General features: G+C 44.6%; 1 protein-coding gene across 3 annotated transcripts in view; it reads left to right on the forward strand.

Moving 5' to 3' along the window:
- The first annotated feature begins 3408 nt into the window (after positions 1–3408).
- Tcaim (T cell activation inhibitor, mitochondrial) overlaps positions 3409–14961 on the forward strand; it is a 135072-nt gene continuing 123519 nt past the window's right edge. For 2 of the 3 annotated variants that reach the window (XM_008849489.3, XM_029554280.1), the window contains exon 1: positions 3409–3535. The gene's annotated coding sequence lies outside the window, so the exon portion shown is untranslated. The remainder of the gene's footprint in view (positions 3536–14961) is intronic. The other variant, XM_029554275.1, reaches the window with a different exon arrangement.

The raw sequence follows: 14961 nt of genomic DNA on the forward strand, positions 1-14961 counted from the left end.
ACTGGTCACACACAGAGATTGTGAGATGCCCAACATGTAAGTGATACATCTACAATGGAACCTCTGCACCCAAGGCTTACGGAACCTAGTGGAACAAGGGGTAGAGAGAATACTAATGCATCTCTCAACTCTCATTAATGAAGCTCCCTCATGCAACAGAGGGCAAGAACACAAATGTCTAAAGCATATAGATTAAGTCTGCTGAGTGTGGGTCCTTCAACAGGATTCCCATATTAAACTTCACCCATGCAGAGCCCATGGACCATTACAGGAAAGTGGGCAGAAAGATTTTAAGAGCCACAGGAGGTACATGACCACATGGATACAGCGTCTTACTGGGTCCTGTGACATACAAACTTACAGCAAGGGTGGCAGCATGCACAAGATCCATGCAAACACAGCAGAAAAAAACCCAGCATAGGACTGTGGAAATGGGCAGCTGGCCCCAATCTTGCCCAAAGAACTACTGGGCAGCTGATTACTGCTGGGTGAGGAAGACTTGATCCTCTTTAAGGGAGTGACTAGATAGGCTGACTAGACTTCAGTGCATAAACATGCACTAAAGAATGTCGGGACACTAACTTGACATGATAGACCTTAACATAAATGCCGGAATGCATAAAATCCAGTGGGGTGGGGTGGGGGGCTATGAGAGGGTGCCGATGGGGAAAGAGAGTACCAAGATGATGAGGATGTGCATGAGATACACAAAAATTCAATTAAAAAATTTAAATTTCAGCCGGGTGTGGTGGCATACACCTTTAATCCCAGCACTCAGGAGGCAGAGGCAGGCAGATCTCTGTGAGGTTAAGGCCAGCCTGGTCTACATAGTGAGTTCCAGGACATCTGGGGCTACAGGGAGACCCTGTCTCAAAAAGACCAAAAAAAATTTAATTTCAAAGTTTCATTTATATGCAATTTGCAATGGTTTTATCCACAATGAAAAGTGATTTTTCAGCTGGGCATGGTGGTACATGCCTTAATCCCAGCATTTGGGAGGCAGGGGCAAGCCAATCTCTGTGAGTTCGAGGCCAGCCATGTCTACATAGTGAGTTCCAGGACAGCTGGAGCTATAGGGAGATCATGTCTCAAAAAAGAAAGAAAAAAGAAAAGAAAGGTGATTTTTTTTTCAAATTGTTTTTAACTTAAATTTAGGAGAACCAAAGTATGGCAAATTCCTTTTCATTTCTAAATTCAAACTGAAAATCCACACACTGAATACTGTGCACACTTACAAAGAGGGAAACTTCAAGCAGGTACCTGGAGTTATCAGAAACACGTCTGGGGGTAAGGAACAAGTTTAGTGTGTGCTCAGTCCGGTAATTAAGAATAGCTATGTGGAGCTGGAGAGATGGCTCAGCAGTTAAGAATCCTTACCGCTCTTGCAGAGGACTTGGGTTCAGTTCCCAGCACCTACTCAATACCACCTCTTACTCCAGCTCCAGGGGATCCATCACCATCATCTGATACCGTCAAGCTCATGTCCACATGAGGTATACTTACATACACTCAGACACACACATACATAAAATAAAAATTAAAAGATAAATAGCCAAATGATGCAAGAGAGATGGCTCAGCAGTTAAGAGTCCTGGCTACTTACAAGGAACCCAGGTTCAGTTCCCAGTACCCACACAACAGCTAACAAATCCAGGTCCAGGGGCATCTGATTCCCCCTTCTGACTTCCTTGGGCACTGTATGACACAGGTACACTTACAAGCCCGCAAAACACTCATGAACATAAAAATCAATCAAAAAATAATAAAAAAGGAATTGCCAGATGCTGAAAATGAACACTAAAATCCAGAGTATTAAACCAAAAAAATTACCCTCTTCAATGTATCTTAGGATACTATATGACTTTTTTTAATTTATTAGTGTGTGTGCATGATGTGGGGGCGAGCACATATGCCACATCCACTTGGAGTCAAGGACAACCTTTTGTAATCAATTCTATCTTTACATAGACTCTGGTGATAGAACTCATCAGGCAAATGCCATTACCTGCTGAGCCACCTCACCCAATACGATATGATTTTTCACAATGTGTAAGAGGTTAGATATGGCTAAAGAAAAAAACATTTTATTTGTATTTTTATGTGTATTGATGTTTTGCCTGAATCTGTGTAAGTGCCACATGTGCACAGAGCCCCAGAAGCCAGAACAGGGCATCCAATCCCCTGGAACTGGAGTTAGGGATGGTTGTTAAGGTCCATGTGGTGCTGAAACTGAATCCAGGTCCTCTGCAATGAGAGCAAGTGCTCTTAACCTCTGAGCCATATCTCCAACCCCTTAAGGAAAATATTTTTATACACGATTTTTCTCTACTTTTGTTATTTGTAATTATATATGTGTGCACATCTGTATGTGGGCATGTGCATGTGAGTGGAGGTGCCTAGAGAGGCAAGAGGCCTGGGATCCCCTAGAGGTGGCGTTAAAGATGGTTGTCAGTCCCCAGATATGAGTGCTAGGAACCAAACTGTTCATCTGTAAGAGCAGTATGTGCTCCTAACCACTGAGCCATCTCTCCAGCACCTAGAGAACATTTTAAGCAAATATGCCAGAACTTCAATATCTAAACAAGGATTGTTCCTCCAAACCACTAGGAAGCTAAAAATCCTCTTCAGAAGTCATCATTAGTATCTGTAGCCTGTTCTCCAAAGTGGTACCTCATCCTTAACTTGATAATATAAACCATGTATTCGAGTCTCTGACAAATGCTCTGAATAAGGAAATCAACGAAGTTGTGAGGAGGGACCAAGGAAGTGATTTCTCAAAACAGGTGAAAGTAGCATCCTTGGAAGAAGTCCATAGTCTCACAGGTGTAGGAAAGTTAAGCCTCAGAAAAAAACCGGGAAAGCTGGAGAGACCGAGGCCCCCGCACATCGGATGGCAAGGGTCCTTCAGGGAGGGCCGAGACAGAAGGACGCAAGCTTTCAGCAAAGATGGAATGGACGGCGCAGACTCGGCAACAGGTTCTCCTTGTCTTTGCGAAATCCCATCCTTGGCAGGTTGTGGAGCCCAAAGTTACAGGCGTGCAATAAAACAGTAAAAAGCTCATGCTGACGGTGACTGCTTCACATTTAAAATAGCCTGGTAGTGGGCGTGGTGGCTCACTCCTGTAATCCAAGCACTCTGGAGACTGAAGCAGAATTGCCAGGAGTTCAAGGCCAGCGTGGGCTACAGTGGAACCCCTATCTCAAATAAATTAGGTGCGGCCAGATTATGCACGAGCCAAAGTCAAGAGGAAAATGCAAGCCAGAGGAAAGGGATCCTTCTAACTTATGAAGGAGACTAAGGCTACATAGCTGCACAACCAGCAGTTGTGGTCAGGGGCACTCAGGACGCAGCCCCGCCTTTCCAGGACTCTGCGCGTGCGCGCGCCTGTCCCACGCCGTCGGGTCCGTTACCTCAGCGCGGATCCTCCCACCTGCCCGCCAATCGTCGCCTGCCTCCCTCAGACCTGGTCGGCGCGTCGCTGAGTGCCGGCCTGCGCCTCCTGAAGCTCTGCCTGGGAGCACCGCAGGGCGCGGGGTAAGGACGCGGACAGTCAGGGCTTCGAAACGGGCGGGGAGCGAGGCCACGGAGCGCGGACGGCCCGGCGGGGGCAGCTGCTCAGTCCCGCTGCGCAAGCGCTCTAGAGCAAGGCCCGGCCGCCGCAGCCAATGAGATCGCGCCCTGCGACCAGGCCGGTCTGCTAGAGTGAGGCTGCAGGGACGCCGGGCACCGACAGGCCGCCACGGGCCCCAAGCTCCCGGCGCCGGGGGCTGAACCCGGGGCTTCCCATTCGGCCGGCGGGGCCCGTGCGCTGGGGTCCTGCTAGCTCGGCCTTGCAGGATATGGAGCAGGTGGGGTCTGGCTCGGCCAAGGCCCGGAGTGCCCCGGTAGGCCCTCTTGGAGCTGGAGACCAGTCGGGGACGCTCCAGGGCGGCTAGTTCTCCTTGGCCGCCTTCCAGTCTGACTTGGAAAGGAGCTTCTTTTGTTTCCTTTTCCCCTACACTACGTACACAACCGAAAAACAAAAACTGCTACGTTTTAGCCCTGGAGGAAACAAACTTTTCTAAACCTTCCTTGCTAAGGAAAACCATTTAAAAGGTTGGGGTGAAGTGAACTTAATTAAAATGAATCACTTTCAAATACAAACTGTGCCAAAGGGCCAGAAATTAATCTTGGGACCTCTAGTTATGATTTATGCTGCAGAAAATAATCCAGAACAAGGCAGTGTGAAGCAAGCTTGGCACTTAAGGAAAGGTTTTAGGACTGGAGAAATGGCTCAACCGTTAAGAGCACTGGCTGCTCTTGCAGAGGAGTTGGGGTTGGTTCCCAGCACACACATGGCAGCTAACAACTGTTGGTAGCTCCAGTTCCAGGGGCTTTGACACCCTCTTCTCTCCTAAGGGGACATTGCACAACACAGGTGCTCTTACATAAGATGCAGGCAAAACGCTCATACACATAAAAAATAGTTTTAAAAAGAAAAGTTTGTAATAAGAACTTAAGGGTGTCAGTGCGAAACAGATCTGTCCTCAAAGGTAATAATAATAGAAAGTTGATATTCTGCACCAAGTATGAGTGACCATGGACTGGGAAGATGGGTTTAGTTTGCCCTTTATAACAAGTTCTAATGTGGAAGTTGGTTGCATGAACTTTTACTTACAGAGCCTAGAAAGTCATCAGTTAAGAACTGATGAGAAAGGCAGGTTGAAGCAAAGTGGGTAAATTTCTGCAATAGGTCTTATGAATGCTCATAAAATGCTATACGATGATATTCTTAGCTTTTGGGTTGGTAAAAAGTAGTTGTCTCATAATTTTTATATAGAAAATAAAAACCATATGTTTTGTAATTTTTTACAAAGGAAATACCTTATGAAATTAGTTGAGTAGATATCAGAATTATTACCTGAATATCTCTTTTATGTATAGAAGCATTTTGGTTTTTGTTTTTTCAGGCAGGGCCTCACTAAATAGTCCTAGCTGTCCTGGAACTCACTATGTAGACCAGGCTGGCCTCAAACTCACAGAGATCCTCCTGCCTCTGCCTCCTGAATGCTGAGATTAAAGACGTGCACCACCATGCCTGGCCATGGCTGACTTTCTTATATAAAAAAGTGAACATCTGAGTGTGGCTCAGTGGTAGAAGACTTGCTCCATGCACAAAGCCCTGGGTCCATTCCCTAATGTTACAAAAACAGGTAATTGTATATACTGACATACAGATCCGGTAATTAAATACTGAAATTTGATTATATGTGAGCATAGAGAGCTACTTCTTGAGCTAGATTGGCACCTTGGCCCATGGTGTAGCGCTACACACTCAGAATGCATCTTCCTTCCTCAGCTAAACCTTTCTATGAATACCCTGTTGTGGTTGGAATGTGAAAATGATCCCCAAAAAAAGGCCTCATGTGTTTGAACACATCATCCTTGGCTAGTGGTACTGATTGGGAAGGTCCTAGAACCTTTAAGAGGTGGAGCCGCCTGACTGCTACTTGTGTCTTCCCCACCATGATGGACTGTATTCTGCCCCTGGAACTATGAACCAAAATATTCTCCCTTAAATGGATTTTTCTATGGCATTTTTATCACAGCAACAGAAAAGAAACTCAAACCCACCTTCACATACATGTATATTTTGTGTATATTTACTAGGTTAGTACCTATGTAATTCATTTGCAGATAATAACATAAAGGGTAGTGAATTTTATTTCAGATTTCTCTTGTTCACGTCTGTGCTTAAATGTTAGGCAATTAATGAATGCTTGGAAGTTGCCATGCATATACAGAGATATTGCCACCTGAGACCTTTAAGGAGGTAAGCTCTATGGTCCAGTCTGTATCTATATGGAGAAGGGCCTGTTATTTATTAAGCTAATTTCAGTTTGTTTCTCAGGTTCTTAAACTATATCATATTATGGTATTGGGCAGGAATAAAAAAAGAACAGGGGACCAGAGAGATGGCTCAGCAGTTAAGAGCACTGGCTGTTCTTGCAGAAGATCCGGGTTCAAATCCCAGCACCCACATGGCAGCTAACAACTGTCCGTAACTCCAGTTGCAGGGGATCTGACAGCCTCTTCTGTCCTCCATGGATATTGGACAACACGGGCACTTACCTCCATGCAGGCAATACATACAATACACACATAAAAAAATAATAAATTATTTTTAAAAATTAAAAAAGAATAGAATATTCATGTGAGCAACTAAGACTCTGTTCAAAACACTTCTGTAAATCTTTTTTTATTTTTTTGAGGCAGGGTCTCCCACCTGACTTGGAACTTGCTACACTACTGTGAAGTACTTATTAGGAAGAATAGGAGATAAGAAAAGTTAAATTATAAATGAAAGAAAACATGATAAAAAAAAGAGTGTTAAAATGTTAAGCATTTTATATATCAAAAAGAAAACACAGAGTATCTCCTTTACAAAATGGGTAGTAAATGGACAATTCAGGAAGATAATCTTATAAATACCCAATAAAAATGTTCAGCCTCAGCATCAGATGCAAGCTGAAATAATCAGGTACTATTTTTACCCCCTTCTTATCTTTTTTTAATTGATAATATCTATAAGTGATAAGAATGCATCTTCATGATTTATTGTTGGGTGTGTAAATTCACATAAACCTATTTTTTCAATGCTGGCTCTAAACCTGAGCTGTACCCCAACCCCAAACAAATGTTCTAGAATATACTTTTGGAATTACCTTACCAAAACAGCAATCCCCTCTTCCCAGAAGGAGTCCTAAGGAACCAGTAAAGGATATGTGCAGTTGCATTAGACAGTGGCCCCTGGAATGGGTTCAGTAAGCAATGAATTGATAAATTGAGATGGAAACTAAGGTTTATTCCTTGACTTAGCTTCTTTTGTTTTTGTTTTTTGAGATAGGGCCTCACTGTGTAGCCCTGGCTGACCTGGAACATGATATGTAGACCAGGTTGGCCTCAAACTCACAGAGATTTGCCTGCTTCTGCCTTCTGAGTACTGGGACTAAAGCTGTGTACTTGGAGCTGTTGACTTAGCTTTTTCAAGGATGAGCTATTTCTTACCAACTTCCAGTGAAGAAATTTGGATTTCTCTTTCCTCCTTCACTAATTCAAACAATTAATTCTGCCAGTATTCCTTACTTTATCATCAAATGTTACTTTATGTGTATCTCTGAGAATGATTTAAGTTGCAGCATCTGTCAAGAAAACACACCTCAAGGGGTTTGAGGAGATAGCTCAATCAGTACAGTGCTTGCCGTATGGACCTTACAGTGCAAGCTCCAGCACACACATGAAGAAAACCAGGTGTGATGGCATACATGCCTTGTAATTCTAGCACTGGGAAAAGGTGACAAGAAAATTCCTAGGGCTCACTGGCCAACCAGCTTCACCTAGCTGTGAGTCCCATGACCAAAAAACAAGGTGGACAGTGCCTGAGGAACAACACTTGAGATTGACCTTGCCTCCACAAGCATGCCCATAAACAAATACGCATGTGTGCACATGGACATTTGAGCTCTCTGCTGTGTTCACGCTAATTTGCTTCTTGCCTCATCTCCTGGCATGCCTAGGGCCCAGCAACACCCACATCAAAAAATGATGCTGGGCATGGTGACACACGCCTTTAATCCCAGCACTCAGGAGGCAGAGGCAGGTGAATCCTCTGTGAGTTCAAGGCCAGCCTGGTCTACAGAGTGAGTTCCAGGCAGCTGGAGCTACAGGGAGACCCTGTCTCAAAAAGACCAAAAAAGAATTTTCCCCTGCCATTCTGCACATGCATACACACGCACACACACTGCACACAGATACTTTCAGCCCACTCCCACCCCACCCCCAGACAGCACTCAGGTGCCTCATTTCTCCACAGTTCCTTTGGTGGGCCAAAGATGGCAAGCCTGTGTCCAGTTGCTCATAGCACAGTGGGAGATATATCCAGGGTGGTACTACACTCGAAGCCAATACAAGCTGCCTTGCAGCTCCTGACAACTACCCCACCCCCTTAATCCTCAAAGCATTTTGTAACCTTTATTTTTCCTTATGAGGCTATTGAGGAAAATACTCTAGGAAATAAGAATAATGATGTATCTTTTCTGCTGACCCTATTTTATTATGGAGTTGATGAGTTGAGAGTTTAACTAGACACTGGTTGGGTGAAAAGGAATGGACATCCAGTGTTGCAAAGGAACCTACCTAAGGGAGTAGGCATTCTGGGAACTCTGTGGCCAAAGATTCTAAAGTAATAAGGTGTGGGTAGTAAAAGGACTTAGGTAGAGAGATGAGGGAGTTAGCTTTGAGGTCATGGGGTACTGAAACCCAAGATTAAAATGAAAGGTGAAATCAATTCTGTGGGGCTAGAATCCATAAGGCAATCTTCAAGTTCCTCATCAGGACTCATCCTCTCCAACCCTTGGCTATGGCTCTTTTACTTTCCTGCCTTTGAGTGCCCCCAAATGATTTACATTCTTGCTACATAGTTATTCTGCCCTCCTGTGTGTGACTGTCCAGGGTGAAAAGCTAATGCAGCCAGGGGAGCCTTGCAATAAACAGAAGTTAAAGGCTTAGGACAATCTTGACATTCTCCAGAATTATTTCATCTCTAGAAACCTAGTAACAGGTTTGCTATGATTAAATTAAACTTTTTGCAATGCATAAAGCTGACTGGGCAAATGGGCTGGCAGTTCTTAGGCAATGACTTAGAATAAGCTTGTTAGAAGTAAAGGTTTGACAGACAACTCAGGTTAACATTGGCAGGGCCTTAAGATAGTGTATATTTGGGATTGTTGGTTTGTTTTATTTTTTGTTTGCAGTGCTGAGGATAGAACTTAGGACCTTACATGTGCTAGGCATGCACGCCACCACTGACCTTCATCCCTGATCAAGTGTGTATTTTAAAAGAAGAAACATGAACAGTATAGTTAAAGTGTATATCTGTCTTTGTTCTGGATCTTGTTTCAGAAAGACCCCCCCCCAAAAAAAAAAAAGTTCAACTGGGTCTGGAGAGATGGCTCAGTGTTTAATAGTACTGGCTGTTCTTGCAGAGTACCTGGGTTCAGTTCCAACATGACAGCTTCTGTATCTCCAGTTCCAGGGGATCCAATGCCCTCTTCTGATTTCTTTGGGTATTGCATAACATAGGTGCACTTACATAAATGCAGGCAATACACTCATACGCATAAAATATCACACACACATTTGTTGTATGTTTTCTTTAAATAACAGCAACAAAAATGTAACATTTAATCCAGGCTTGGTGGCACATGTCTTTAATCCCAGCACTTGGGAGGCAGAGGCAGGCAGATCTTTGTGAGTTCAAGGCCAGCCTGGTCTACATAGTGAGTTCCAGGACAGCTGGGGCTACAAGGAGACCCTGTCTCAAAAAAGACAGAAAAAAAAAGTAACATTTACCTGCTGCTAACACTTTCTAGCCATTAAATATTTGAGTCTTAAAATTCTCTGATAAATATTCTTCAGTTGGCATTATATAACTATAATCAAATGGTCGTCTATAAGAACATGATTATTTTCATTTAAAACATGGAAGTTTTAAATTCTGGCATTTTTGGCATAATAGTTGAATATTTTATTTATTGTCTCTCCAGCCCCAGTTGAACTTTTTTTTTAATCTTTTTGAAACGGTCTCTCTGTAGCCCCAGCTGGCCTTGAATTCACTGTGTAGACCAGGCTAGACTTGAATTCACAGAGATCCCCCTGCCTCTGCCTTCCTAATGCTGGGATTAAAGACATGTTCCACCACACCCGGCCCAGTTGAACTTTTTATTTTTTTGGTCTTTTTTAAAAGATAAACTTTTATTTTTTGTATATAAGTGTTCTCTGCATGCATATATATATGTATGTGTGTGTGTGTGTGTGTGTGTGTGTGTGTGTGCACTGCATATATGGAGTGCACACACAGGCCAGAACAGGGCATTAGACCCCTGAAACTGGAGTTATAGATGGTTGTTAGCCACCATGTAGATTCTGGGAACTGAACACAGGTCCTTTGCAAGAGCAGCTAGTGCTCTTAACTGCTGAGCCATCTCTCCGCCCCTCTTCAACGTTTTTTATTATTGCATTTATTTATTTATTTAGGACTATGTGTGTGCGTGTGCCACCTGAACTATCTCCCATTCACTCACATCCCCTGAGCCAGTCTCCACAGAGTCCAGTTCTACCTAGCTAACCTTTCTCATTAGCCAGTGTGCTTTTCAGTGCCTTGAGATTTTCTTTTCCCCTCAGCTGAAGGTTTCAGGATACAGGAAAATGTGTGCCCTGTGTAGCAATTACCCATACATTGTCCCAATGGAGGGCTCCCAATCAGCTCTCCACTATGTGCTCTGCAATAAAATAGACATACTCCTCACGGCAGCTTTCCTGTGCTATGGGTGCCATGACAGGCTTTCTTAGTAGGAAGAGCATAGGGCACACTGCAGGAGGAAGGTGTGGTCCTGTGCTTTTCAGCACCACACTGTTGGCCAGTGCAGAGTCATGCCATGACCTCAAGGACAGACCTGCCCCAGGCTCAACCCCAGAGTGCACAGCCCTGGCATGGTCTGGCCTTGCAGTCAACTTCCAGTGGTCCATGCCTCACTATGAACTCCACCTCTTGCAGGAAACCTGGTTGCCCACAGCATGTCAGGGTTTGGCCTTGTCTACAACTCACCTGCTCTCTGAGAGTTTCTCACTGCTTACCTATTAACTGCAGGCCAAGTGAAGTTTCTCTGCCTTCCAGTAGCTAAAAATGCACTCCTTTGGGGGTCGAGGGTATTGCTGATGATTGAACTCAGGACCTTCTACCTGCTATATCTAGCCAGTCTCTTGTTTAACATCTAGTGTGTGTGCGTGTGTACGGACATGCCACTGCCTGCCAGTAGATAACTTGAGAGAGTCAGTTTTCTCCTTCCACTACATGGATTCTGGGGAAAGACTCAGGACATCAGGCTTAACAGAAAACACCCTTACCAGCTGGGCCGTCTCACTGGCCAGCCCTTCTTTTCTTTTTAATGTGGAATATTCATTTTTATTTATGAGTGTAGGTGCACATGCCATACAGGCATGTAGAGGTCACAGAACAACTTAGCAGGTGTCAATTCTCCCCTTCCACCATGTTGGTCCTAAGGATCAAACTCAGGTTGTCAGGCTTAGCAGCAAGAGCCTTTTCCCACTGAGCTGTCTTTGCTGGATTTAGAATTCCTTTATAATAGTTGAAATGGAACTTATTTCTTATTGTAGACTCCTGTGTGGGCCTATATTCTGAAGGGACAGATAGATTTCTCATTATCTTAAATATTAAATTCTGCAGCATTTCTTTTGAGTCTGGCCATTTATGTAAAGCATCATAGGACATTAAGGATCAAGGTCCAAATGGTTGTGACCCAAATATTAAGGTATGGGAGCCCTGCATTTACTTTTGGCCTTTTATTCCTGCATAAACTTATTTCTTAATTCCTTTAGAGCACTGTTGTTATCCTGTGTTGATACGTTGAAAAACACAGTTGCTTCCAATTGAGACCCAAGACATCAGACCCATCAGCTCTCCAAAGCCCTTACTGCCTTCATGGGCTAATAGACAAGTTTGAGCATGCCTCCTGCATGCTTGTTAGTTAACCTACACTTGCCTATAGTCCCAGGTGCTTAGGCAGCTGAAGAGGAAGGAAGGAATAAGAAAGATGTGACCCACCTCTAAAATGTTTTCTTGATTCTATGTACACAGGTCATTCTTGCACCCCACTGATACCAGGGACCAATGGGAATGGGGACTATGAGGTTGAGCTGCTGAGTGTGCTATTAATCAGCTGACCAGGGTCCTTTGGCTCTATCCAGATAGGAGAAGTTCAGTGCTGATCCTTGGCAGCCTTTGTAACCCTCAGCTTCTGGCAACACCACACAGTGACAGCAGACAGCTGCAAGTAGCAGCAGATAGCAGAATGCAGGCCAGATTCCATCCCCTACGATACCTTCCTTGGCCAGAGCCTTCATCAAAGGAGGTGCAGGAAGGCTTGTTCAAGAACAGCATGGTGAAAGAGGCTGAGATGACTGCCACCCCACCCTGCCATCCCATTCCACACGGCTGGCTCTGGGTCTCCATGCTAACCTTACCTGGCTTCCCTCCCATTGCCCCAGCCTGCTCAGACCAAATACCTGCACCATCTCAGCTGTGGACCTCTTAGTTACCCCATGGCTAAAATCTGACAGAAAAACAGAAAGACTTATTTTGGGTCCATGATTTGAGAGGGTTTCTAGTCCGTCTATCTGGGAAGGCAGCAAGGAGTTTGTGGCACGGGCACCTCGTGTCAAGGCAGACCAGGTTACAAAGAGGGTATGAGAACTGGACAAGCAGACTAGGTTACAAAGAGGGTATCAGAACTGGGCAGGCTTTAACCTTCAAAGGCTGGCCCCTAGCTTCCTCCAGTTACAGCCTTCTAATTAGTCCCATCAGTTGTAGGCAAGCACTCCAAACATGACCCTGTGGGCCTCAGCCATGACTCAGTGGTTGAAAGCACTGGTGGCTCTTGCAGAGGACTGGGATTTGATTCCAGCACCCACATGTTGCCCAACACCCATCCTTAACTCCAGTTCTAGGGGACCTGATGCCCTCTTCTGACCTCTGCAGGCATTACAAAACACTGCATTTGCATTCCTGCAGGCAATACACTCATACACATATTTTTTTTAAAAATCATGAGCCCAGTGGGGAGCATTTCAGATTGAAACCATAACCAACTGAGTCCATCACCTGGCCCATCTGTACCACAGCACCCACCCGCCCACCTTCCCTCCAGAATCACCCCTGCTCAAAGACACTGTGACTTCCTAGGACCAAAGTAGCCCAAGCCACTGTAGCTCCTCCATGGCTTCCCGGAAGCACTTCATTCCCAGCTTCATTTCTGACCCCACTGTAACTCAGCGGTTCATTTTGCTTTTCCGAATCTCACCACATTTGGCTTAGGCTGTTCCTGCCGCTCTTGGTGCCCCCTTGCCCTGCTAGAGGATCCTCATGACACCTGGGACCCCACTTGGACCTTCAAACAAACTCTGTACCACCTAGAAACAAACTCTGGACCACCTTTCATGGACATCTGACCTGGGGACTTGGGCTAGAATCTGGAAGAGAGTAAGGACACCAGGAGCACAGGTGTGAAGCTCAGAAAGAGCTTTCCCAAGAACTGAGTCTCCATCCTTTGCACCCTCAGTGTCACCCACAAAACAGGGGGTGGCCAGATGGTGCAGAAGACAGGCCTTGTAAGGCCCACTCACCCTGGACTGTTCTCATCTCCATCCAAGGTCTGCTTCTATCCCCGGGCTGCTTCAACCCCAATCAGAACTGGTTCATTTTCCCTCAGAGTGTTACGGCAGCTTGGGAGGCAAAGGAAGCCATAGAGACAGAATGTGTCAAAACCTCAAAAAATGTATTAGATCTGCAAGCCAAACCCAGGGCCTCACATGTTAGTCAGAGGACTCTACAACTGATCTTCACCCCACCCTCCCTTCCTAAACGCCCTCTACTTTTCTGAGACAGGGTCTCACTACGTTGTTTATTTAAACTTAAGATTCTCCTGCCTCAGCCTCTCAGTAACAAGTGTGAACTGCCACTCACTCCTGTGTTAAAGGTTCTACAAGGCTAATTGGTTAGAACTTAAGAATGTCGATCCAGAACCAAATTACCTTGGGCTATCTTTAGCCCTCATTGCTCAACACTGAGTTCACATCCTTGTGAACTATACTGAGAATCCCTGTGGGATGTATGTAACAGACCACCAGTATCCACCAACCCCAAAGCTAGTCATCAGAAAGCACTTGAGACCTATAAAAGAGCTTTCCCAGCTTTGTTATAACCTGCCTACCTGGTATTAGACCACCAGTGTATTTTGACAATGCCTTGATTTATCACTTTGTTATCAATCTGTATTAGTCAGGGTTCTCTAAAGAAACAGAACCGGTAGAATGAATATATATGTATATGTATAGAGATTTATCACCTTAGCTCACAGGATAGAGTCCGAGTAATCCAACAATGGCCACACCACACTGGAGAGGCTGAGAATCTGTAGTCGCTCAGTCCACAAGGCTGGATGTCTCAGTAGTCCCAATCTGGCACGGAAGGTCAAAAGATCAGCTAGTCTTCAGTCTACAGCAGCAAGATGAACTCACCAGCAAGAGAGAAGGCAAGCAGCAAGAAGCCTGGCGTTCTCCTCTGCCTTGGTCTTTTATACCGGCTACCATCAGAAGGTAACGGCCACATTTAGGGTGTGTCTTCCAGCTTTAGATGATCCAATCAGGAAGATCCCTTTCATTTCAGTTAATCCCAGATCCAATCAAGTTGACACCCAGGATTAGCCATCACAAGTCCACCCCTTGTCAACTTGACACACAATAACATCTATGTCATGCTTAATTTTCAAATGAAAACAATGTTGAGGTCATAATTTCACCTAACATGATATAACTATCCCATAATACAATGACCAATGCATTATATATCTTAGAGTAGGTGATAAGGTCTTCAAGGAATGCTTAGTCCTTTAGTGTCTCATAACCCAATAAAATCATATAGGTTCACAACACTTAACCACTTAACATATCTCAATTACACATTCAAAAAAGAATAACAAGTATCTGCTTAACATATGTGTGTACATGGACAAGCCTATTCTTAACCAAATAGGACAAAAATACTCTGTCAATTACAATCCACGTTTCTGCAACTGGTCACGTGGCCTAACTTGGTATTTGTAACTACCTTCCTCCACGACCCATTCTGTATTTCCTCCACCATCAGCAAGCACCTCTGCAGGTCTTGGCTCTTTACCTGGAGAAGTGACCCATACTTTCATTCCTGAAGGGTCTGGGCCATTTGTTATCCTGTCTGGATTGGGTTGTTGCAGTTTCCCATTGACCTTAATCATAGGACATGGTAACACCAAAAGTCACCCTAAGGAATCTCCTGCCTTCCAGATATAATCTTCATTACCTCCATT

Source organism: Nannospalax galili, unplaced genomic scaffold, assembly GCF_000622305.1.
Source record: "Nannospalax galili isolate Female #2095 unplaced genomic scaffold, S.galili_v1.0 scaffold443, whole genome shotgun sequence".
NCBI classification, from domain to species: domain Eukaryota; kingdom Metazoa; phylum Chordata; class Mammalia; order Rodentia; family Spalacidae; genus Nannospalax; species Nannospalax galili.